This window comes from Procambarus clarkii, chromosome 42 (assembly GCF_040958095.1).
Source record: "Procambarus clarkii isolate CNS0578487 chromosome 42, FALCON_Pclarkii_2.0, whole genome shotgun sequence".
In the NCBI taxonomy this organism is placed as follows: domain Eukaryota; kingdom Metazoa; phylum Arthropoda; class Malacostraca; order Decapoda; family Cambaridae; genus Procambarus; species Procambarus clarkii.
Genome location: NC_091191.1, coordinates 16,328,695 through 16,352,325, shown reverse-complemented (window position 1 = coordinate 16,352,325; position 23,631 = coordinate 16,328,695). Strand labels below are relative to the sequence as shown.

At 40.5% G+C, this 23,631-nt stretch overlaps 1 pseudogene; it reads left to right on the top strand.

The window, feature by feature from the left end:
• The first annotated feature begins 1,516 nt into the window (after positions 1–1,516).
• On the top strand, positions 1,517–23,349 carry LOC138373414 (xylosyltransferase 1-like; annotated as a pseudogene).
• The last annotated feature ends 282 nt before the right edge of the window (positions 23,350–23,631 follow it).

Genomic DNA, 23,631 nt, shown 5'->3' with positions numbered 1-23,631 from the left:
GGGAGCCGTAGGGGCTCCCCCCAGAAAACCAGAGATGAATATAATAATAAGCCATTTTCTGGGTGAGACCCGGAGGCTTCCCGGCAAACCTTCCTCCCCCTGTCGGCGGGTTTTTCGCTTGTTTTGATGTCCAGCCTCGGATCTCGGAGGTGGATTGCCAGTGCAGTGGTTTGGGGCTCCCCCATTCCCCTACCTGGGAGGGGGGAAGCTGCACAGACAGCGGCGCAGCGATGTGTGACGTCATGTTCGTTTCTGTTAGGAGAGTTCTATACACATGTTCACCAGAATAGGGGGTTTGTTTTGGGACGCTTACCTTTCTGGGTGCCAGACCCGGTTGATGGCAGACATAGAATGCTTCAAACCACACGGGGGTTTCTATAGGCCATTGCTCCTCGTGCCTCTTCTGAGGAGGACAGGTTCTAGCTCATGGTCCCCAGTAGGCCCACAGAACTCCATACACATGACTGATGCCAAAGACTGACATTAGCATATCCACCGGAATAGTCCCGGGGGAGCCTCCGGAGCTCACCCACAAAATGGCGTTTCATTATATTCAACGCTGATATTTGTGCTTACTGGTTAGGGCTAATATTGTGAATAATCAATTGCTGATTGCTGTAGGGATAATAAATATTTTAATAACTTAGTTTAATAGTTTTTGTTTAGTTAAAATCTTTATAAAGTGCTCAAACTGAATGTCATTGTATTATGAGTTCAACAAATTCTTCAGCATTTGTGTAAACTTCTTCTTTCACTTATGATCACTTACAGTTTATTTTGTCATTACTTATTACAGACCATTAATCCTTCAATACTGTTTTAATTGGGAAATGGTGAACTGTGATGAGCAAAATATAAATAACATGCTCAGTTCAGCTTTTCAATATATTGTATGGAGCTTATTTTATGAATTTCTGTGATGGAATATGATTGGCGTGATGCAGTGCATGGTATGCTGATCATTTGGCTACTTTTTTAAACATCTTTGCGTCTGGCCAGTAACTGGATGGATGGCCATGTAGATTGTAGTATCTTTAGCTAGGGGGGAACCTAAACCTAACAGGTGTGATGTCCCATAAATGGGACATAAAAAAATATTGTCTTATGCCTAATTAAGGCTGCTGACATGAAAGCAGACTTTGAAATTGGAATGGAAATGCACATTTCAAACTTTGTGATGCACTAGTCACATGTTATCAGAATGGTTTTTATTTGATCTGGGAAAATCTCATCACTCTTGTTCCTGAATGGTATTGCCACTCTGGATGGAAAATAAACCCTTGCTTTACCATAACATTAGGAAATGTTGATTAGGTTTGTGTGCATGTTTGGCAAAATGAAGGGCAGGTTATTGATAGGTCCATTATTGTTGTTGTTATTTTGTAGGTTCCTACTGCATAAAATCTAGTTATGTTTGGTATATTGTGAAGCTCAAGACTTTTCGCAAGTCACCTTCACACCAAAATTGTTCAAAGTCAATCTGATTTTGAGTGTTTTCCTACATTGCTCAGTTCAAATGACTGAAATTTGTGTTACCAGTGAATTACAGTTTGAAATACTAGAAGAGTTCCATTTATTACTTTTAGACTGTAGCTGCTTCAAAGACCAATTTGGAGAATTAATTGTGCATTCTCAATCTTCTCTTACAAAAGGTAGAAGTAAGTAATTATCAATAGAAGGCACCAAACTGGGAAAAGGTAGAAGTCAAGTGTAATTATGGAATTTAATCACCACCACTGATATCAGTATACTGTATTCACAAATAAATCAAGAAATAGGAAGATGACACTTAAAATACATCTATTTAAATTTTTTATCGGGTATAATAGCCATGTAGAACATAGATGTTTGAACCTGTCTGCACTTCAGTACTATTGCATATAAACCCATAAAATACAAGCACACACATTTCAAACACTTATTCATATAATTCTTTATCATTTGTAAGCATGTGAAATATGTCCATCAGTTTATTAATTAATTGCTTTTTCTCATATGTTTTATCTGAAAGCCACCACCATGCTTCAACTTACCAGTATCATAATTACATTAAATATAAATTTTAACAGAAAAACTAAATCCTCTCGTTTTCCTCCCCATAAAGTTGATCTTACTACGTGCTCTTTCAACTGGAATTCCCGTAGATGGAGGGAGTGACTGGCTGTGTCTCAATCGTGATTTTGTTGAATATGTAGTTAACAGTCAGGATCAGCTTGTGAAAGGCCTCAAGAAATCTTATTCCTATTTCGCTGTTACCTGCCGAGGTAAGCATTCCAGAATGCCTGTGCCCCTTGTCTCAGATTTTATTTCATTTTAATTATTCCCGTTTCTACAGTGTGTGTTTGTGCTAGTATGTTGCTTGTAGGTTGGAAGGATTAGCTCTTGGGCCTGCCTTTTCATCATCAGGTATCTAGTTAAAAAATTATTTTAATTTCTTATTTCTCTGTGTTATCTACATTTATTGCTGTGAATTTAGTTGTCTTGCATTACCACCTTTAAGTTTTCCTCCTGTTCACTACTCACGCACTGAAAGAGTAGTTCCTTCCCATACTCTTGTAATTACCTAGGTGTAGTTAAATGATGATGGTGGCTCATGGTGTCCCCGTTTTCCCCCAGGTGCTCTTTGTCATATAATGCTTTGAAATTACTGTACTGATGGTTTAGGCTTCCACCACCTTTTCACTTGTTCCAACCGTCGACCACTCTGTTTGAAATAGTAAACTTTCTAATGTTTCTTCAGCAGCTTTGTTTCCTTAGTTTGAATTTTAGTCCTCATGTTTTTTGAAGCTGCAGTTTACAAAAATTCTTTGTCAATTCCTAATACTGTTTTGTATGTAGTGGTCATATCACATCTTTTTCTTCTATCTTCCAACTTTAGCGTATTAAGAATATATAAAAGGACACTTATTGAAAAATTATTATATGTACTGTAAAATTAGTATATGTGACGTAAAAGGGAAAGAATATAACAGTGGCTCTTCTGGCAGGTGGAATGCCAATCACATTAAATGAGAAAACAAAAATAAAACAAAGTAAATAAAACTGCTTCTGACCTCTTTACGGTGTGAGAGCTGCGGGTAAAGTTCAAAGAATTAAAAACTTTAAATATATAATAAAAAATGACTTTAACAACAAATAAAGCACTCCCATAATCTACTTGGCGAAACACAAAACACAATGTAATATGAACAGGTGACAGTTACGCTAATATCAAATAAAGGTGAAATATATAACATACAATAAGCAGCACGCATCTACGGTTTCCTGGAAGGTTACAGTAGACGTTACTGCTGAGAGCACGAAGTGTATTGTGAGGACTGGCTGGTGGTGAGCTGCTTATATAGGCGTCCAGGCCTAGTGTAGGTGGCGCTGATGTGCAGGGAACTATCGCCGGCAGTCTCAAACAAGCAATTAAGGGCTGGTCGACCGTCGAGTGGCGCTGGGCCCCCAGACAGACAGCAGTGTCCTGGTGTCTCGGGTACTTGAGGGTAGAGGGAGGGGTGGTGTCTGTCTAGACACAGGTTCTGAACACTTATTGTTGTTGTTCTTGATGTTGATTTCTCATACTGGAGTATGCAGATATGTTGTTGAATCGGCGGTAATGGAATAGGCAGGATCTCCTTGCCTAAGAAAGAGATTACCGTAACAATATGTATATCATCTTTTTTGTGCTCTATGCCCCCTACAATTTTGAAACTTTCGATGGTTCTGACCTACAGTATATACACTTCATATGTAACCTTTCCATTCAATACTCTCCATCCATCTACCATAGCTTACAAATTGGAATTTACATGAATGCATTGTTTCCCTTGTTTTCTTAGTTTGAATTTATGGCCTCTTGTTCTTGATGGAGACGCGTTCAAAATTTGCTCCTTAACAATTTTATCGATTCAAGTTGCAGTTTTGTATGCGGTGATTATATAATTTATTTTTATTATGTTTAAAAGTTTTGACATGCGTGTGTGTGTTATTGTAAACATTTTATGCTGAAATGTATTCACATTTATTTGCCCCTTAATATGTGAAACAATATGTTAACTATTTAATTACAGTTAAATCTTGAGTGTATATGAATGACATAATTTCCAGCAAAGAAGATATGCATGAGGTGCAATATTAGAACTTTTATGATGAATACACAAAAGACATCTGTGGCTTTTCAGAGATAGCCTAAACCCTCGTTTTATTTTTCCAGTCATTTTTTCATACTGTCTTGAGCAACTCGCGATTCTGCCAGTCATTCACGGACAACAATCTCCATGTAACTAACTGGAAAAGGAAACTGGGTTGCAAGTGTCAGTACAAACACATTGTTGACTGGTGCGGATGCTCACCCAATGTCTTCATTCCAGGAGACTGGCCTAAGCTCGAGGTTAGTTATAATTATATTATCGAGTGAATAATTATATTATCAATAGTTGGAAGCTATATTCCAACCATTGCTTTAACCTTAACAGAAAGAATTTACATTGCTTGTGTTAAGAAAATCTTTTGTTGTAATTCAGTTAAAGAAATCCATTACTGACTGATGATATTTGCTAAAGTGTGTGTTACTACAGTGCATAATTTTGGTCTGGCATTTGGAAGCAAAATGCTACTAGGCCTCTGAACTTGTGTAGGCATGTCTAACACAAGCACCAGAACCTGGTATGCTCATAGAGGCATAGGGTGCATGGGATCCAAGATCATCCCAAGACTGAGTAAAACTCACCTGGGATGTGCAGATGAAATAAGCAGGCTACTTATCTTGATTCAAGATAGAAGAATGAAGCCACGCTTGCTGGAACCTGGCCAACCACACCTTTACTCACGTGGTCTTGCATGTATTACACCATCATCTCAACAGGGAATACTTTCCTTGTCTAGATAAATTACAACAGTCCTTGTAGCATAGTAGTACTGTGCGCGTCAAATGCTTTGCTAGCAATTTTTGTTAGATTCAAGCCCTTGGCAGGGAGGATTGAGTGGGAGCCGAACCTTAACTGTCCTAAAAAATAAAAAGTTCACCCAACTTTTGTTTAGTGTCATCTTCTCTGGTGTCATTTTGCATTCCCATTTCTTCTATAGAAAATTCTGCTGTGAAGGGGTTCAGGCATCCTCCTTTCTGGAGCTGCTTCTCTTCAGTTGTTTTGCTCAGGGTAGTGCTTTGGACTTGGCCCGCTTGTCAGCCCTGTTGTAGAGTCGATAAATGAAGCTAGGCTATAGTCTGGTTCGTGGGGGATTCTTTGTAGCTTTCTGGGGTTCTTCTTGAGTGGTGAACAGGAATTCTTTCAGTTTAGTTATGTGGTTCCATATGCTTATTCACGTCTGGTTTATGCAGTTCGGCGTGAAGTAGTTGGCTTCACATCTCTCGTGTCTGGCACTAATAGGTATTTTAATGGCTCTAATTGTTAGTTATATTTGGGACCATTGAGATTGTTGATTGGTTCTTGATGATGTCCTTATCCACCTGTGCTCGGTCCTCTTTGGTGTTTTTTCCTTGAGGGGGGAAGGGGGGAGGGCTAGGTTGCATCTAGAGTGACATCACTTATGTGAGGGTGTAGAGTAGCTGAACTTGAAAGGAGCCCTAGTTACCATCTAGGTAACTGGGAACACAGCACAGCTAGCACAGCTGGTAACTGTTGCATGAATTGTAAACCTTGGGCTAGCTATCTTGGCTTGTTTCAATCTTTTCGATCTATTGTAAGGATATGTGTCAGTCCTCAGTCCGACCGCTGGTCATTCTCCCCTCCCTGCGGGCAGTTCCCCTTCTTGCCAGAGTCAGAGTACCCTAGGCAGGTGGTCAAGTCACTTGTTCCCGAATCCCTATGTCTCCAATCTTTCCAAATCATTTGTCTCCCAGTCATTTCCAATCCCCTTTTTCCAACCCGTTTCCCCTCTCCTCCTGCCTTTGCCACTAACCATTTGACAGTTTTAAGAACGGTGACAAATTACCGTAATTCTCAAGTTTCGAGTGAGGGAGCTTGAGCCATACGACCGTTTGGGTTTCCTGTTGTAGCGTGGGAATGGTTCATGATCCTACTGGAGTAAAACAGAACTTTCAGTACAGGCCTATGTCCCAGGAACCTAGGGGGCGGAGCTAAGTCAAGAGTTTGGCAGGCCTAAGAGTGACACTCTGTGTTCATTGGTTGAGTAGAGAGGCAGAGTCCCTCAGGGTAGTGCCTGTCCATGCCATTGGCCGGTTTCTAGATCACCTAGTTATGTTTAAATCCATTGGCCAAAGGGTTGGGTTAGGCGGAGTTAATTTGGGCCTAGGAACTAGAGGGTGGAGCCTGTCCCACTGGTAAGCGTTTTTAATAAAGAGAGTTAGTGTGTCTTGAGGCCTCAACTGAGGTACAGGTCAGGTGACCTGCGAGCAGCCAAATACTTTTCCACTCTGGGTGCGAAATCTGCGTATTGGGCCATCCCAGTAGCTGAGAAGGATAGAGAGAAGACCGCCTTCTCTGATGGGGTTCATACTTATCAATTCAAGTGAATGCCTTTCGGGTTAAAGACAGCGCCTTCATCATTTCAGAGGGCAATCAAATACATATTAAACCCAGTCTTGGGAAGTCACTCATTAGCGTACCTGGATGATGTGGTTATCTACTCATGGACGTTTGATGAGCACTTACGAGATTTGACTGAGACGTTGACACTGTTAGATAGGGCGGGTTTCAAACTCATTGTGGGGAAGTGCACTCTGGCATCTCAGAAATTCAAGTTTCTGGGATTCCAGGTGTGCACAGATGGTATCCGACCTGACCCCGACTCCTGCCGTGCCATTGCTGATATGCCAACACCTAAGACAGCAAAGGATGTTCGAAGGTTTCTGGGGGCAGCCGGATATTTCCGTCGCCACATTGAGGGTTTTGCAAGTACAACAGCACCGTTAACTGAGCTTACTAAGAAAAATGTTAAATTCGTTTAGAAACCTGAGCATGATGACGCTTATGCAAAATTAAAAAGTCAACTCATTACAACCCTAGTCTTGGGAGTACCTGATTTCGATAAGGAGTGGGAAGTACACACTGACGCCAGTGTCATAGCAATTGGTGGGTGCTTAATGCAACGTGATAATGACAATCTTCCTCACCCAATAGCATATTTCAGCAGGAAGGTTAAGGGTCCGGAGGTCCGCTATTCTGCAACAGATAGGGAGGCTTTGGCTGTGGTAGAAAGTGTCAGGTACATTGAACCGTATCTTTTCCAACGTCACTTTGTCATTTATACAGATCACAGGGCTTTAACTCATATTTTTAAGAAAAGAACTAAGTGCCCTCGCATGTCACGTTGGTCTCATGAACTAGCTGGTTGATACCTGGTTGATACCTGGTTGATGGGGTTCTGGGAGTTCTTCTACTCCCCAAGCCCGGCCCGAGGCCAGGCTCGACTTGTGAGAGTTTGGTCCACCAGGCTGTTGCTTGGAGCGGCCCGCAGGCCCACATACCCACCACAGCCCGGTTGGTCCGGCACTCCTTGGAGGAATAAATCTAGTTTCCTCTTGAAAATGTCCACTGTTGTTCCGGCAATATTTCTTATGCTTGCTGGGAGGACGTTGAACAACCGCGGACCTCTGATGTTTATACAAAAGCTGCTCACTCCTTCCAAATACTTTACAAGCCGGGTCCATCACATGTTGTACCAGACACTTTGAGTAGAAACATTGCTACTATTAACGTAAATCTTAATAGTTAAAATATTTCTAGTGAGAAAATGCGAGAATTCCAGATGAACGAACCAAGGTGGAAAGAAATTTTGAACTTTTGGAGGGAGAAAAATATACGTCGAAGAAACGTAATTTGGCAATTCATGATTTTGAAATGAGGGATGGGGTCTTATGTTATGTAAAGGGACAGAAGGATCGTGCTGTTTTTCAGCTGGTTATCCCAGAGGTATTGAAGAAGTCGGCGTAGAAACTCGCACATGCGTCTAAGATTGCAGGTCATCCGGGGATTTTTAAATCTCACATGAAAGCAAAGTCACCCTTTTTCTTCCCCGGTATGTTAACAGAGGTCATTAACTTCGTTAAGTCTTGTGGTCACTGCCAAAGGAGGAAAGGTACCCTTAAGGTACAAGCTCCATTGCAAGAATTCCCAGAAATTTTGGAACCTTTAGATCGGGTGGGGGCTGATCTGATTGATCTGCACCACAGTCATTCAGGAAACCGTTACGTATTGGTGTTGGTAGACCACCTGTCCAGGTACACCACACTGATTGCATTGCCTCAGAAAGATTCACGAACTGTTGCAAAGGCGTTCTTAGATAGGTTCGTCACTGTATTCGGTCCTCTTAAAGTGTAACTTTCTGACCGAGGTCAGGAATTTAATAGGAATATTTTTAGAGAAGTATGTAGAATTGTAGAAACCACTTCAGCATTCACTACGGCTTATCACCCTCAGGCTAACGGTATGACAGAACGGACGAACCGGTCAGTTTAAGATATGCTTGCAATTCTTGGAGAGCATGATGTGAACGCCTGGGACGAACAACTCCCCTATGTCCAGCTGGCTCTGAACACTGTCATCCATCAGTCCATTAACACCCAACCCCTTTCGCTGTTCACAGGTCATTCATGTAATTTCCCGTCAGGTCTGCTTAACAGACATAACATTATATATGGGGAGGTTACCCATCAGAAGTTTTAAATAAGATGAGAAATGCATGGAGAATTGCAGCTAGGGCTTCCAAGACAGCACGAGACCGCTATGCTCAGCATTATGACAAAAAGGTACGACCTCTTGAGTTGAAATTCGGAAGTCTTGTGTTGAGAGTTAATGAGGCGGCCCCCGCCAATCAAAGTAGGAAACTTGCACCTAGATGACGGGGCCCTTATCGAGTAATTGAAAGAAAAGGTTCGGTTAATTTTGTTATTAAAGGTATTTTTGAAGACCAAGTTGAGAGAACGATTCATATTAATAAATTAAAACCTCATCGTGCGAGGGAGGAACTAGAGCTGCCTTCAGCAAGTCTAATTCCTGACCTGTCTAATGATCCAAGTGCTGAGTCAGATGATGAGGATGACCTTCTGTCAGACCTCATCAGTAGTCAAGTTCAATCTTGTCACCCCATGGTAACAAGGTCGCGAGCTGTTCAGTAAATTGTTAATGATCTCCCCTAGTCAGGATTAGTAAAATTCATAATAATTATCCTGTAGAGGCAATGATGTGTATTTACTGATGTACATGACTCAGGTAGCATACTTTGCCTTGCTCTGGGGTTTCCAACTTCCTATGCCTCAGAGTAATATCCATGCTTCCGCCATTTGTTGTTGTCTGTCTTTCTCAGGTCTGATGGTACACCAGTTCTAGCCACCCAGTCACACGTGAACCAAGGATCGAGATCAGCAGGTCTGGGGATGACCCACCTGGCTGATAAGATCGGGGTCTGAAGCACGTTACATAAAGTCCTCCCCTTTGTGCCCGGTAACTCGTCAATTGGTTATCCGGAAGTGGTGACTGGTGTACAGTCACCCGGCCGACACCTCCCGTCACTAACGAGGTTGTCTCAGTCCAGCCATGCTGTCGTCACGGAGCAGAGTCCAGTCACCATCAGAGCCGTGGGCTAGCTGTCTTAAAGTCACCAACCAAGCCCACCAGCCGCGTAGTCAAGACTGCGGGAAAACCGGAAGTGGAAGACGAGGTTGCGTCGTCTATGGAAACCAAGATGCAACACGGTGGTCTCGGGTACGAACAGAACTACCCCTACAGAGTGCTGCTGAATCGCCAGATGAGGTACAACCCGAGGTTGTACCTCGGCCCAAGCTCAGCTGCACGAGGGGTTGCACGAAAGGTGCCCAGTAGTACCGGGATAACAAGAAAACGCCGGTAGATGACGTCGCCCAGGAGCTGAGGCAGGGCCCACCTGTCCTGTCACCATGCCATCCTCTTCAACGCCACTCGAACCTCACTACCAACGCGAGACATCATGACACGTCGAAGCTGTGCCCTACTGTGGCAGCCATGGTTAACAACAATCCATCAACACTGTATGGGAGCGATAAGAAGAGGTGAACCCGGGTTCCTGTTAGCGGGGTCCACCTGAGCTGACAGCCGCCAGCTGTCACTCAAGTCAGGTGCGGGTAGTACGAGACCCCTGTACTGTCCGTAGTTGGCCGAGGCCGGAAAAGGAACTTCCAGACGACCAGGATCTTCAAGCAACATGAGGTAGTCGCCGGAATCTACAGCAACGAAATGTCACCAGGAAAGAACTATAGAACTTCTTTATAGAAAAGTTTCAAATAAACATAAATGCTATTAATATAGTAAACTGTGTTAACTTGGAACAGTTAGTTCAACTTTTAATTTACCAAATTTAATTTAATAATTTAAGATAGTAAGCACTTAAACACCTTCGGAAAGTTCTCTGGAACAGTATTAAATGTAGAAAACTAGAACTAGTGAAATAGAGAAATAAATGTAGAAAATGAACATCTAGAAAATTTTAAATTGAAACTAGAAAATTACCCTGTCTCTAGATAAGTTGTATGAGCGAACTGGTTTGAGAACCATCTAGTAGGGTCTCTAGAAACGTTGATTAGTGGGGAACTTTATCTAGATTTTTTCTAGATCCTAGATACTGATATTTATATATATTCATTTTTTTTCGTGGTTTACTGAACAATAAGGGTGTGGTACACAGTCTGAAAAATGTGTTCACCCGCTGTTGTTGTGGACTTTAGTATGAACTCGGGGATATTAGGAGTTTGAGGAACTCGTATCCAGTGTGTTGTTGATGGTTACGAGACATGTCTGTGGACATTTAATTTTGTTTAATAAAAATTATTTTTGTGTATTTTCCTTAGATTTGAAATTAAGGATCTGGATACGCTGTGGTGGGCAGTCGCCACAGGTGTGGAGTAGAACACGAGGACCCTGAAGGGTAGTGTTCTCTATTTGATTTCTTTTAATTTTTAATGTCATTGTTTTATTCTTTTTTTAATGTTTCTGTGTGACGTGATGTAATCTTTATTCCAGGAGGAATAATGGGATAGCTGAAGGCTATCGAATTATTGTAGCTAGTGTAAGTTGTTAGGTATGGGTCTTTACAGTTATTTGTTACTATATCAGGACAGGTATAGGATGTTTTGTCTTCCAGGTAGTTGGAATGGTACGGGGCTGCATCCAAGTTGAACAGTCAGGATTATAAGGACAGTCTCTGTCCTGATGTTTTATGTATTATTACTGTTGTGTTGATAGGTATAAATACATGCTGGGGCACACCTTTTTGGGGGTGCCATTATTGTTGTTGGAGGATTGTATGGAATTAGTTAGGATTAGATCATTTCTTTTGTTTTTGAGGCATTGGGCTAATATAGTGTTGGGTTAAATATGTTGTTTTGGAGTTAATGGTTATGGTAGGGCAGGATTTCTGGATAAGAAAAGAGTCTGTAACTTTCTTTATAAACAAATTTCTTAATTTCCAAAGAGGGGGAGTTGTAAGGATATGTGTCAGTCCTCAGTCCGACCTCTGGTCATTCTCCCCTCCCTGCGGGCAGTTCCCCTTCTTGCCAGAGTCAGAGTACCCTAGGCAGGTGGTCAAGTCACTTGTTCCCGAATCCCTATGTCTCCAATCTTTCCAAATCATTTGTCTCCCAGTCATTTCCAATCCCCTTTTTCCAACCCGTTTCCCCTCTCCTCCTGCCTTTGCCACTAACCATTTGACAGTTTTAAGAACAGTGACAAATTACCGTAATTCTCAAGTTTCGAGTGAGGGAGCTTGAGCCATACGACCGTTTGGGTTTCCTGTTGTAGCGTGGGAATGGTTCATGATCCTACAGGAGTAAAACAGAACTTTCATAACAGGCCTATGTCCCAGGAACCTAGGGGGCGGAGCTAAGTCAAGAGTTTGGCAGGCCTAAGAGTGACACTCTGTGTTCATTGGTTGAGTAGAGAGGCAGAGTCCCTCAGGGTAGTGCCTGTCCATGCCATTGGCTGGTTTCTAGATCACCTAGTTATGTTTAAATCCATTGGCCAAAGGGTTGGGTTAGGCGGAGTTAATTTGGGCCTAGGAACTAGGGGGTGGAGCCTGTCCCACTGGTAAGTGTTTTTAATAAAAGAGTTAGCCTCAACTGAGGTACAGTTCAGGTGACCTGCGGGCAGCCAATCAACATCCTTTGGCAAGCTGCAGTATTGAAGGTAATTGTGCCCTTGAGTTGTGTAATAGTAGTATTACATTCCATTGCCTCGTAGGTTTTTTTGTTTAAAGTAGGCTATGTTTCAATTTTTATTTGAATATACTGGTAAAAATAATAAAGTAATTTTAATTGCATTTGTGTTTAGTTATCTGTTCCCTTTGATTAATGACTGTGTTATTCATTCTTGTGATTTTCAATTGCTGTGCTAGAAATTCCCCTGTGTTCTCCATCAAAGAATAGTAAAGTCCCTCTAGAATCTCCCGTTCAGTTCAGTAAGATTACAGTATTAATCCATTAAGATTCATTTACTTACCCATTGAGTTCCCTGATTATTGAGTCCCCTCTTTCCTGGGGACCAATAATTTTAGACACATTCATTTATGTTGGGAAGGTGGTGGCAGTGTTTAATGATTTTTATGATTATTATTTTTTATAACTTAATAACCCTTGTCCTGGATGTATCTTCCTCATTTAATATTCCTCTTATATTCGTGGCAGTCCCGTGAGGGGTCATACTGGACTGTAACAGTGTTAAGCTGGGGTATAGAGTGAAGAGAGAAAGAGAATTACAACAGGGATAGCGTTCAGAACGATCACCGAGGTCATAGGTTATTACACTATAATCAAGATACTGAATGTAGTTTGTTTTGTTTTGCCTTTACTCTCTGGCTGGGTTTTACTTGGTTCCACCTCAGATCTCCATGTTTCCCTTACCTCTACAAGCACAACAGTTCCTGATCCTATTGTTAGATAAGTTTTAGCAAGTCTAGAGACCTGGTAGAACTCTGGGTGTGTGTGTACTAGCACCAGGGAGCTGCTGCAGTCAGCCAGAAAAGAGTGTTTCATTACATTCATGCTTGAATTTTTCTGAATACTAAAAATTATTACTAAAACATTTACTCATGATAAAAATTAAATATATTTTTTTTTTACTATAGGCTTCTTGATTGCTCTCAGGAGAAATATTCTGTATTCTGTTTAGTAGTGAGTTGACCTTGACCTATTCTTGGCAGCCAGGTGACATGACCATATGAAAAGTTCCTCATAACCGTGGGGCAGAGGTCATTGAAGACATAGTGAGAGTTATAGTATCCAGGCCCTTGCTCGGAGTGACACTGAGGGGCCACTTAGGAAGAAGAGTTTCTTGTACTCACAAACTTGTTTGTTTCAGGCTTCTTCATCACGCAACCTGTTCTTTGCTCGCAACTTTGAGCCAGTGATCAGCCAAGCAATTATTAACCAGGTGGATGCATGGCTCTACACTCCCTATTACTCTTGTAAGCACATATCACCAATTTGTTAAAATATAAGTTATATGGTTTTATGTCTGTTGATACCTTTTTCTCTCTAATTTTTCTGTTCTGTTTTATCTGGCAGTCCCCCTCCATATTATTTTAAAGAAGTGACCTTGTTTAAGAATGAGAACATTTCAGATTTCTTTTTGAATACTTTAAATATTTGTTAAATAATTACCATGTTCATGTTTGGACATATTACAGGTAAAGTATGGATAACATGCTGGCATTGAGATAATTTTGGTTGCAATAAATAGGACATATATAGTCAAAGTATGACTAAGCCGTGTTCATTTGCAAGAGTAATAAAGAGTCTGAGAAAATGAAAGAGACCAAGTGTAGCTCTAGTAACCATTAAAGTGAACTGGTGAGTTCATTTTGCATCCCCCATAGTAGGACACCGTTGCTTATTCTTGCGAGATCTCTATTACCTTGCAGTAATTTTCTGTAGGCAGAATGGTTTGTAGGTTTTGCTAATTTCTTTTTATTTGAATGTGGAAAGTTTCTTGTAGCATGTAAGACAACAACATTATCTTAAATCATCATCTGATTTTTAAAAGTTTTTATGAATGACCGCTTTATTAATACTGTATTTGAATTGCATCAGGGCTATTACACTATTCTCAAATTAACCAACCCGACAACATTAAAGAATGTTCAAATCAACAAATTTTAATATTGATTTGATTGCTGTGAATATCTTGCATGACACAGGTGAGTAGTTGCTAACTATTGTATGGTTCTTCCATTTTTGGACTGGTCCTACGTGGGCATTCTTGTATGGGGATGGGCCATATACCTTGTGCCTGGGAGGGGGGGGGGGGGGGTTAGGGGGATGGCATCACCTCAAGCACGAGGAGATGCCAGTTGGTCTGTACAACTCCCTAACTGTCTCAGGCTGAACTTATTTACCCCAATTGCTCTTCCTATGGTGCTGTCATTACTATCATTATTACGGTATTATTATTTTATTTTATGAACTAAGGCTAGGGTCCATTGGGATAGTATTAATACAATAAACTAAGGCCTGGTAGATCTTGTTTTCTATCCCTTCTTACTGCTTACCTTATTATTCCTGGTTGTGCTTCTGCAGTATGCAGCTGTCCTTTTTTTGTAAGATTTCCAGATATTGTGCAACCATGTTTTTCGTAGTATAATTCTGTATAGTACTGTGTATCATTTTCTTACATATTTTTTTCTAATTTTCAATGGTAGTCACTCCTGGGCTAGAGAGTTACTTGAAAAATCGTTACCATAACAAGGATAAGCTGGATGGTGGAAATGCTGCAGCCTTGACGCTCTACCATGCAGGGGCTAGACTCGGTACCAGGGCGTTGGCTCAGCTCGTCAACGCCGAGAAGAGCAAATGCAATGTGTATGCAACTTTAGTTCTTCAGGTTCATTCATACCATCGTGGTGATACATTCAAGGTAAGATATGGTGTTAATTGTACACACAATGGTTAAATGTTTTGACAGATATTATTAGTCTTAATGTGTGTTAATTGGTCATAAGATGACGTGAAAGAATAATTTATTGATGTAAACTACAGAAAGTTGAAGAGTACACGGAAACCTCAATCTGTCAAACCTTGCTCCAGCGAACCTCCAATTGCAACGCATGTTTGCAAGCTGGATCTAATCACCAATTTGCCAAACACTTAACAAGTGTTCGTTGAAGCCAAAGAGAGAGCATTAAGCCTTTATGAATATGTAGCACTTGGAAGGGATGAAGATAAGGATTTGGAATAAAATGGAGGAAAGAAATGGTGCCCAACCACTTAAGCGGTTAGAGGATTGAACACTGACTTGCAAGCAACAAGATCGCTGCTTTAATGTCTAGTTACAGTGGTTGAGATGAATTGGGCCTTGTCCCATTAAGTTTGCTGAATAAAGGTTGCACTGAACTCAGTTTATCCCTTTGATTTTAAAGTTTGTTGACTAAAACTAGTTTATCTAGCACCAGTTTATTTGTAATTTGTATTAATTTGATACTGGGTTTCATGTGTAGCTATATACTTCAGATTAAACTTCTTAGATTTGATCCTTGTCATTATAATTTTTAATTTGTTGTATTAAGATCACATACTTTTCAAGAACTTTGTGCAGTACTGTTAAACCTGTTTATAAGGATCATTAGCTGATGGAATTAAAGGACACTTACTTGAAGCTCACACTTTGATAGGACTCTAGAGTACTTGAATGGCTTTATTATATGTCTCGTGTAATATCATTAAGCAGAAATGAGTGTTTCTGCCATTCAAGATGATTTCCAAACAAAATTTGTGTGATCTCTGATGGCTAAAGGAGTTGCTGCGTATGACTGTATAGCTGAAGTAATAAATTTATTCCCACATATATGTTTTTCATGATAAATGCAGAGGTTTATATTTGTAATAGATTTTCTTATTCATTTTCATTTTCTGTACAGAAAGCGTGTATGTATCTTTAAAATATGTTTATTGTGATTGCAGGTCGACTGTGGAATAGCGGTCATATTAAGATAGAAAAATATGACTGATTTTGTTTCAGGGGACTTTTGGTTCAGTACATAGGCAATATTGACAGCCTGAGAGCCTTTCCGATCGAGACTTGGATTTTTCCACTTTTCAAATATAGACTGCCCTGTGAGAAAACAAACCATAGATTACTTCTAAGTATGAATAGTATCATTTGATTATCTTGTCTTTACATTTAAGAATAATTAATAATATACAAATGTTAATATTTAATGTCTCATTTGAGCCTTGAGGAAGCTTTATCAGAATGCAAAGACTAATTTCTCAACACTTGTCTTTTTTACAGGATTTTAAAGGTAGGGTCAGAATTTGATGTGAAAGATCAATTTTTTCGCAACTTGGGTGGAGCTCTGGGCCTCAGCAATGATATAACTGTGGTCACAAGATGATCTGGAGCAGTAACAGGTGATGCCAGAGTTGCTGGAGAGGACACCGTACAGCACCCACTTGTTGTATTTAGTGATCCAACTTCAACTCTTGCTGCTGAAGGGAAGATCACCATGGAACCTGGAGAACAGGTCTTGTCATCATGTTTCCATCTGTAAGCTGTTGCCCTAATATTTACAATTTCTTGTTTTTTTGTTTTGTTCTTGCAGTAGGAAATATACAATACTGTATGTTGTTTATGTTTGTAATTTCACTATTAACCCTTTCACTCTGGAACATTTTCTGGGAGTCCTCCTCAGTTGCCTCACTCATGGACCCCAGAAGCTGGACTCAAAAATTACAATTCCACAAAATAACCACATCTTAATTCTCCATAATGACATATACAGAAGTAAATCGGCCAGATAAGACACATGCTCAGGAAATAACAGCCAAACTATGCATAGCCTCAAGTGAAACACAAGACCTGACAACACAGGAATAGAGCCATTCTTGACAGCCACTTCACATCAGCAGGCCTTAGAGTGGAAAATAAGCCTATCTATTTCCCAGTAATGAGACTCAAAATTAGCCAGCTCATAGAGGAAAGAACCTGAGCTCTGCAGACTAGATAATTTTAGTTGGGCTGGGGAAAAATGGGACACACTGGAGGAGGGTGTCCTGTTTTTCTAGGAGAATTCCTTTGTGGCTCAGTAGCTATCTTGCTATCAGCAAGATAGCTACAGGGAGATACATACAAGCTACAAAAGTCACATCAGTCACAGTTCTTTTTGGCCTAGTGTTGACCAGAGCCAAAACCTGGCCCCGCCTTACAGTGGCAGAGAGTAATTGACATTATGCCATTTCACTGGGAAAAAATCAGAATGTCATCAAAGATTTATAGGCATCTGCTGGAGTCACAAGAACCAAAGCCTTGAAACTGCCAAACAACTCTCCAAACGAAAGGAAATAATTTATTTGAAATTAGCTTGAACCCTTTAGTATCGATTGTTGCCACCAGGAGAGCTGCAGCTGGTCAGATCCTTTCTCACTTACTGCTGGGTGAACACGTAAATTAGGTGATAGGAAATGTGCCCAACCATTTCTGTCTCACCCGGGATTCTAACTTGGAATTTTCTATTGTAAATCAAGAACGAACCCGACTGTACTGCTGGGACCCGTAGGTACAATAAGTATTATTGTGACTTATTTTTTATATATCTTGATGTTATCTTGAGATGATTTCGGGGCTTTAGTGTCCCCGCGGCCCGGTCTTCGACCAGGCCTCCACCCCCATGAAGCAGCCCGTGACAGCTGACTAACACCCAGGTACCTATTTACTGCTTGGTAACAAGGGACATAGGATGAAAGAAACTCTGCCCATTGGTTCTCGCCGGCGCCGGGATCGAACCCGGGACCACAGGATGACAGTCCAGCGTGTTGTCCGCTCGGCCGACCGGCTCCCCTATATATTTGTTAGTTATATTTTCTGAAATAAAATTTTACTTTTGGATTTGTAACTTCAGTTTCAAAATGCCTTACAGAATGTTTTAATAAAATCATATTGTCAAGAAATAGAACATAATAGAAATGTTTCACTGAAACTGAATTTTCTCTGCAGTAGAATGCCCACTACAAAGGAAGGACTTGAATCAACTTGGTTTGGATAATAATGTCATCAATATTTTTGTTTCATTCCACATCTGCAGCATTGCTTCTCACTAATTATAATTATTTTGCATTTACCAGGTAGTTTCCCACAACTTTGATATGCGTAAACAATTGCTTCCCGGGTCATGGATGGTTAGAGTGATGATTGATAATGTTGTGAGAGCCTCACACTCGTTCCTCATACTGCCGCTGCAGGTCGTGCACGGCCGCCAAATATCAGTCAAAGAGGCCAGGTAAGAGAACACTCACATTGCTGAATTCATTAATTTTGTTTGATTGTGTGATGTAGTTGCTTAATCATTAGATATAATGTAAAAGTCCTAATTTTGTAGAGAATTCATGAATCTGTAGTACTATATTTATAACGCTCCACTGAAGTCACTACACAGAACAAAGCAGAAGCAGGCAATGTTCTATTGATTGATTGATGGAAGCTCCCAACAGGAGCAGAATAAACTCCTTGAAGACCTTCCATGCCAACACCTGAAAACAACAAAACAGATGCGTGCAATGAAGCTAAATGTTATTGAGGAAACCTGGATGCATAGCCATGCCATCAACAAGCCCATGGAAATGCACCTGGGAGTAGAAGGGACAAGGTTTACATCAGCTTTAACTGGGTGGGAGGATTCAACATATTCCCCACCTGGAAAAACAGACACCCTATGTGAAAACTGCACAAACACTAGACCCCTACCCAAGCAATGTCAACAAATACTTTAGAACACTCAAAGAAACTATATATGCAGCAGATTCAGACCGTGGACTAGTTAGTAGATATATGTTCACTCAACTAGCAAGGAAACGAGTTAAACAACCTCTCAGACACTGGAAAATAGTACAATATGACCATACTAGATGACTTCTGATTGAAAGACCAAACTTGAGACGATGCATACAACATGCCAACACTGAACCCTATCTCTCATAAACAAGGAAGGACAAAAGTTGCCACAAATAAGCAATGGATAAATTATCAAATAGTTTCTCTTTAACAAAATACCTGAAAATGGCTATATCTATGCCACTGCAATAGCCTTACAGCAAGAGATATTAATAAATTGCATACATACCATCAAACTTGTTTTTAGCATGAACCCCTTATGCAGGGACACTTAGTCAGAAAGAAGGCGAGTCAATTTATCTATAATAAGTGTAGTCTCATTTGTGCCAGTTAAACATGTGAAGTGGCTTCATTTCCTGAGTCTTGGAAGGATCAGGCCCCACCACTTGGTCACTTAAAAGTGGTGGGGCCACCACAACAGCGACAACAGGTGGCTGTTGTACCACCTGATGGTGGTGGGGTAGTTTAATTAGGGGGGGGATTAACTTGTTTTAGGATTTTGTTTGCCAATTTAATATTCCAAACATTATTCAGAGGTATTATGCCTGGAGAAATGTACTTGTCCCTGGTGTACCAAGATTGTCACTGGGATCTGACAATCAGTGTCAGATCACTGACCAGTACAATATTTATTGTACTGGTAACAGAAACTAAGGGAAGTTGCAAAGGAACCACTCGGAATGGGGCATTACATTTCACGCTGCACTCTATTCTTTACATGTTCAGCTTTTTGTGCTGGTGTGCCACTTCCATCTCCACCCATTGTCCAAACATAGTATTTTCTTTATGAAATTCATTGATAATTTCATTTTATGATGAAATTGTTTGCAATTTTCAGGGCACTACACAAAGGGCCATCGGAATCCTACAGTGATGCAGATCTCAGTAATACTTGCCTCCTCCTTAGTCTGGGACATCATGGCAACTCCTCAGCACAGGAAGTCTCTGCCTCTCACTCAACTTTATATGTTCCACAGCTGTCACAGTGGATCGATGAGCTAGTCACAAGGTACAGTGAGCCCTTTAAGGGATGCATTCCAGTAAAACTTCAGCACATTGAATTTGTGAATATTGACATAAATGGTACATTTGTGAACATTGAATGAGGGCAAATAGGGAATGCATTCTAGTGACAATGCAAAATTTACTTTTTGCTGCTGCTATATATTTTATCTAAATATTGTTGTTATTACACCTTATCTGAAGATTGTTATTAAGTAATCCTACTACTATCCAGCCACATACAGTATTTAGTGTAGTCTTGTAGAAAGTACTTTTGCACAATCACCAGTGATGTACAGTTCCCTCCCACTTCTACACACTATAATTTAGCGACCTCCACTTGAATGTAGTGTAAACAGTTATACCAATATTACTGTTTATTTTCCAATTTTACACTAGTTGTTAGCCATTATCACCAAGAACTTTATAATTTTTTGAGCTATTACATTTACTTGATCTGTGATGTATCAATAAACCATATTATGCAGTCATATATCATTATGGAACTGGCACTATTGTCGTCATATCTTCAGCCATGTTATTGTGACTCATCGTCTGCATATAACCCGGTGACTGTTACAGGATTAACAGACTGAAGCCAAGTGCTATTGGATATTATCTGTTCAATCCATGTTCATAGTGAAGGATTGAGGTTATCAGATTTATGTGTGTGATCTACAGATTATCGCCGCTTGATTACTGAAAGATTTGAAATAATTCTAAACTTGCTACCCGATTCTTTTGTTTTGTGACTAAAACCCACCCTAAAGTGCCGACCCAGGGTCCACAAGTGTGTGTACCATACACGTTGCAGTGTGACAGTCCAGCTTCGCACACGGAGCCAACACGTTCATTGTTCCGTGATGCCCTGCCCCATGTCTCACGTACGTCATGCATGTTCTTTGGAGTTGCCATCCATTACGGTGACCGAGTAACCTCGCATGTTCAACCACGTGTGGTAGTGAGTGAGGTTAATGAGAAGAAGAGACCGCCATCTATGCAATCCATGAGTCAAGCCAGTGTCAGTGCAGCCAACACATCATCATCCAGCTATTATGGATGTGTGTTTGTATTGGGAGGGAATGTGTCAAGGCCGGCCCACAGTAAGTACAAATCTCTACTACTTTTCCCAGGGTTGCCCCGTGTAGATCTTGGTAATTAACTGACCGATTAAGTATACCTCCTTTCCGACCACTTCAGTTGAGTGGTAGAACAACTGAGGTGACCCACAAATGTCAAGATGTTTACCTGAGTGAGAAGTGCTCTGGGTATTTGTTCTTTGTATAAGTGAATTAACATACACCACATATAGTCTCTCAGTGATGTATGTGTATTTCAATGATTAATAGATAATTGTGAAATTGATTTCAGTGATACAGTGATATTGTGTGCATTATTGATGTCATTGATAGTGTTACTGTGAATTTCTTGATATTGTTGTGTATTGCCCGAGTGTTCTGTTGGAACTCCAATCAGATGTCGTTAGGCAGTAACTGTCGGGGTGTTCACTATTATTCAGTTACTTCACTATTGTTCAGTGCAAGTGAGTAGAGACCGCGTGTCTTCTCATATCAGCACCGTGGGAACGATTCCTGCTGTGTGTGTGATTTGTATGGTTTTGTTGAGCCACTCTTGATTAAAGTAATGTAAAGTTCCCAATGTATTAATAAATTTGCTGATAAACATTATTATTAGTTTTTGTCTTTTTGTCAGCATTTCCCTATGTACTGTCTCAAACACTTATTCCACTTAATTATTGGGTACCGGTTCTGGGTATAAAGACCCCAAGTCATTTCTTTGGAAAAGCATTTATACATTGGAGTGAGGCTGACGACCCAGTGACGGGTGATTCCTCATACTCGACTGGAGACAGTGTGGTGTGCACCTCTTCTCTATTTGAAATACAGCGAATCTATGTGGCTGCTCTCGCACACATTTTCTGTCAATTGATAGCTTCCAAAGTGACCACCATTGTGATTGGGGCTGTTGCATGCAGTTGAGATCATTGAAGAAATATATACCCTCACAACCAATAAATAAAATGAAGGAACAATGACCTTTCAGTCTGGCCTGGACCAATATCAAGACACGATTTGATAATGGCTCAAGACAGACCAAAACGTTGTCATTTCTTTATTATTTGATGTGTTGTTGGGTCATTACTGGGTTACACATTTCTCGACTGTAGTTTCTCACTTTATAGACTTCTAAGATTAAATTTCATATTCTTGGTTGGTGTCGTTTTCCCTGCCTTGAACAGCCTTGACCTAGTTGCAGTACCACCATCTGTTGGTGTTCAATTAGCCCCAGGTGACTTGATGGTTGTTCGAGCAGTTGTGTAGGGGACTAAACTTTGCCTCTGTCATTTTTCCTTTGGGCAAGGTGTGGCTTTGGTAGTAAATTTCTGGGTGAGCCTCGGTGGCTTCCTGATCCCCTCCCTTCCAAGTTGTCAGGTGGCTGCCTACATTTTCCCCTAGAACTGAGCTTGGAAACACGGGCTGGCATTGGGCCACCTCCTCCCTTTTCCCCTGAAATGAGTGGGGTAGGTGGGGTGAGCAAAATCGCACATGTTTTGAGAGATTTTGATAGTTTGTTTACATAGTTGGGGGAGCTCTTTCAGCTGGTTTTGAGCCTTCGGTCTCTCCTGAATGCACCATTTGTTTGTTTTTGTCTCGCCGACTTTCTGGAGGCCATCCCGAATAAGGTGACAGTAGTAAATGTCATTGCTCCCTGTGGCTCTGTGATGGGGCCGGGTTCTGGCCTCAATAGGCCTCTAGAACGTTACAGCTGATGTGACCCAGTAGAGGGTAACCATCTCAGCATATAGCTGTAGGGAGCCACTGGGGCTCACCCAAAAATTGCATTTCATTACATTCAATACTTGTTTTATAATGTTAAGTAAGAGTTCAGTAGGGTTTAGTATTTTTCTAATAATTTTTACTACTAAATGTATACCAATATAAAAAATACTGGTTAAATATGATTAGCTATAGTATGCTAATGCTAAAGCAGTCTAGAGTTTCATTAAAAGTTTTGAAACTTTGGGTTTCTTAAAGTTTTTAAGAAATTCTTAAAGAATTTATAGTATTCCTTGTACTGTACTGAGGTTCAGATTTTCAAGGTTCCACTATATTTTAAGGTTGATTTTAATTTGAATGTGCTGTTATTTTAAGTGTGAAAAACTAAAGGCAGAATTTTAATATTTATACTATTGAATATCCTTAAATTTTACCTTGCCTTATTAATCATTTTCAATTCAGTTTGTCGGGTGACTAATAACATGTAAATAGAACCAACATGTAAAATGTGACAAATGTTGAATATCTGCCCTCATGACAGGTTCTACACTATTCAAGATTCTTGATACATTGCTAGTCCAGATGAGCCAGAGTGTGTTCGTTCCTTACTTGATCCCTGTGAGAAAACGCCATGGAGCTCTCAGTCTCCCGATCCCAAGTCTCACCTTGGAGAAGTGGACCAACCGAGTGAGAGAATTAACGATTCCTACCGAGTCGGAAGTGGCGAATTCAGATAAGTATGGCTCTGTGTATAGATTTACATAGTTTATATAAAATGAGCTAAGAATGTCTATAGGCATGATATATAAACAAAAATAATGGGCATTATTAATAGGTATTACATCATTACCAGATATTGATATATGCCACTGTGTCAGGAATAAAGGCTTTGCCTGTAAAGTTGGTGTACATTAAGTGTTGATATTGCTTGATGCGCGTTGCTGGATGTAAATTGTTTGCTAAGTGACCTATAGCATTCAAATTCACTAGAAATTAATGTTAGAATACAATATATCCTT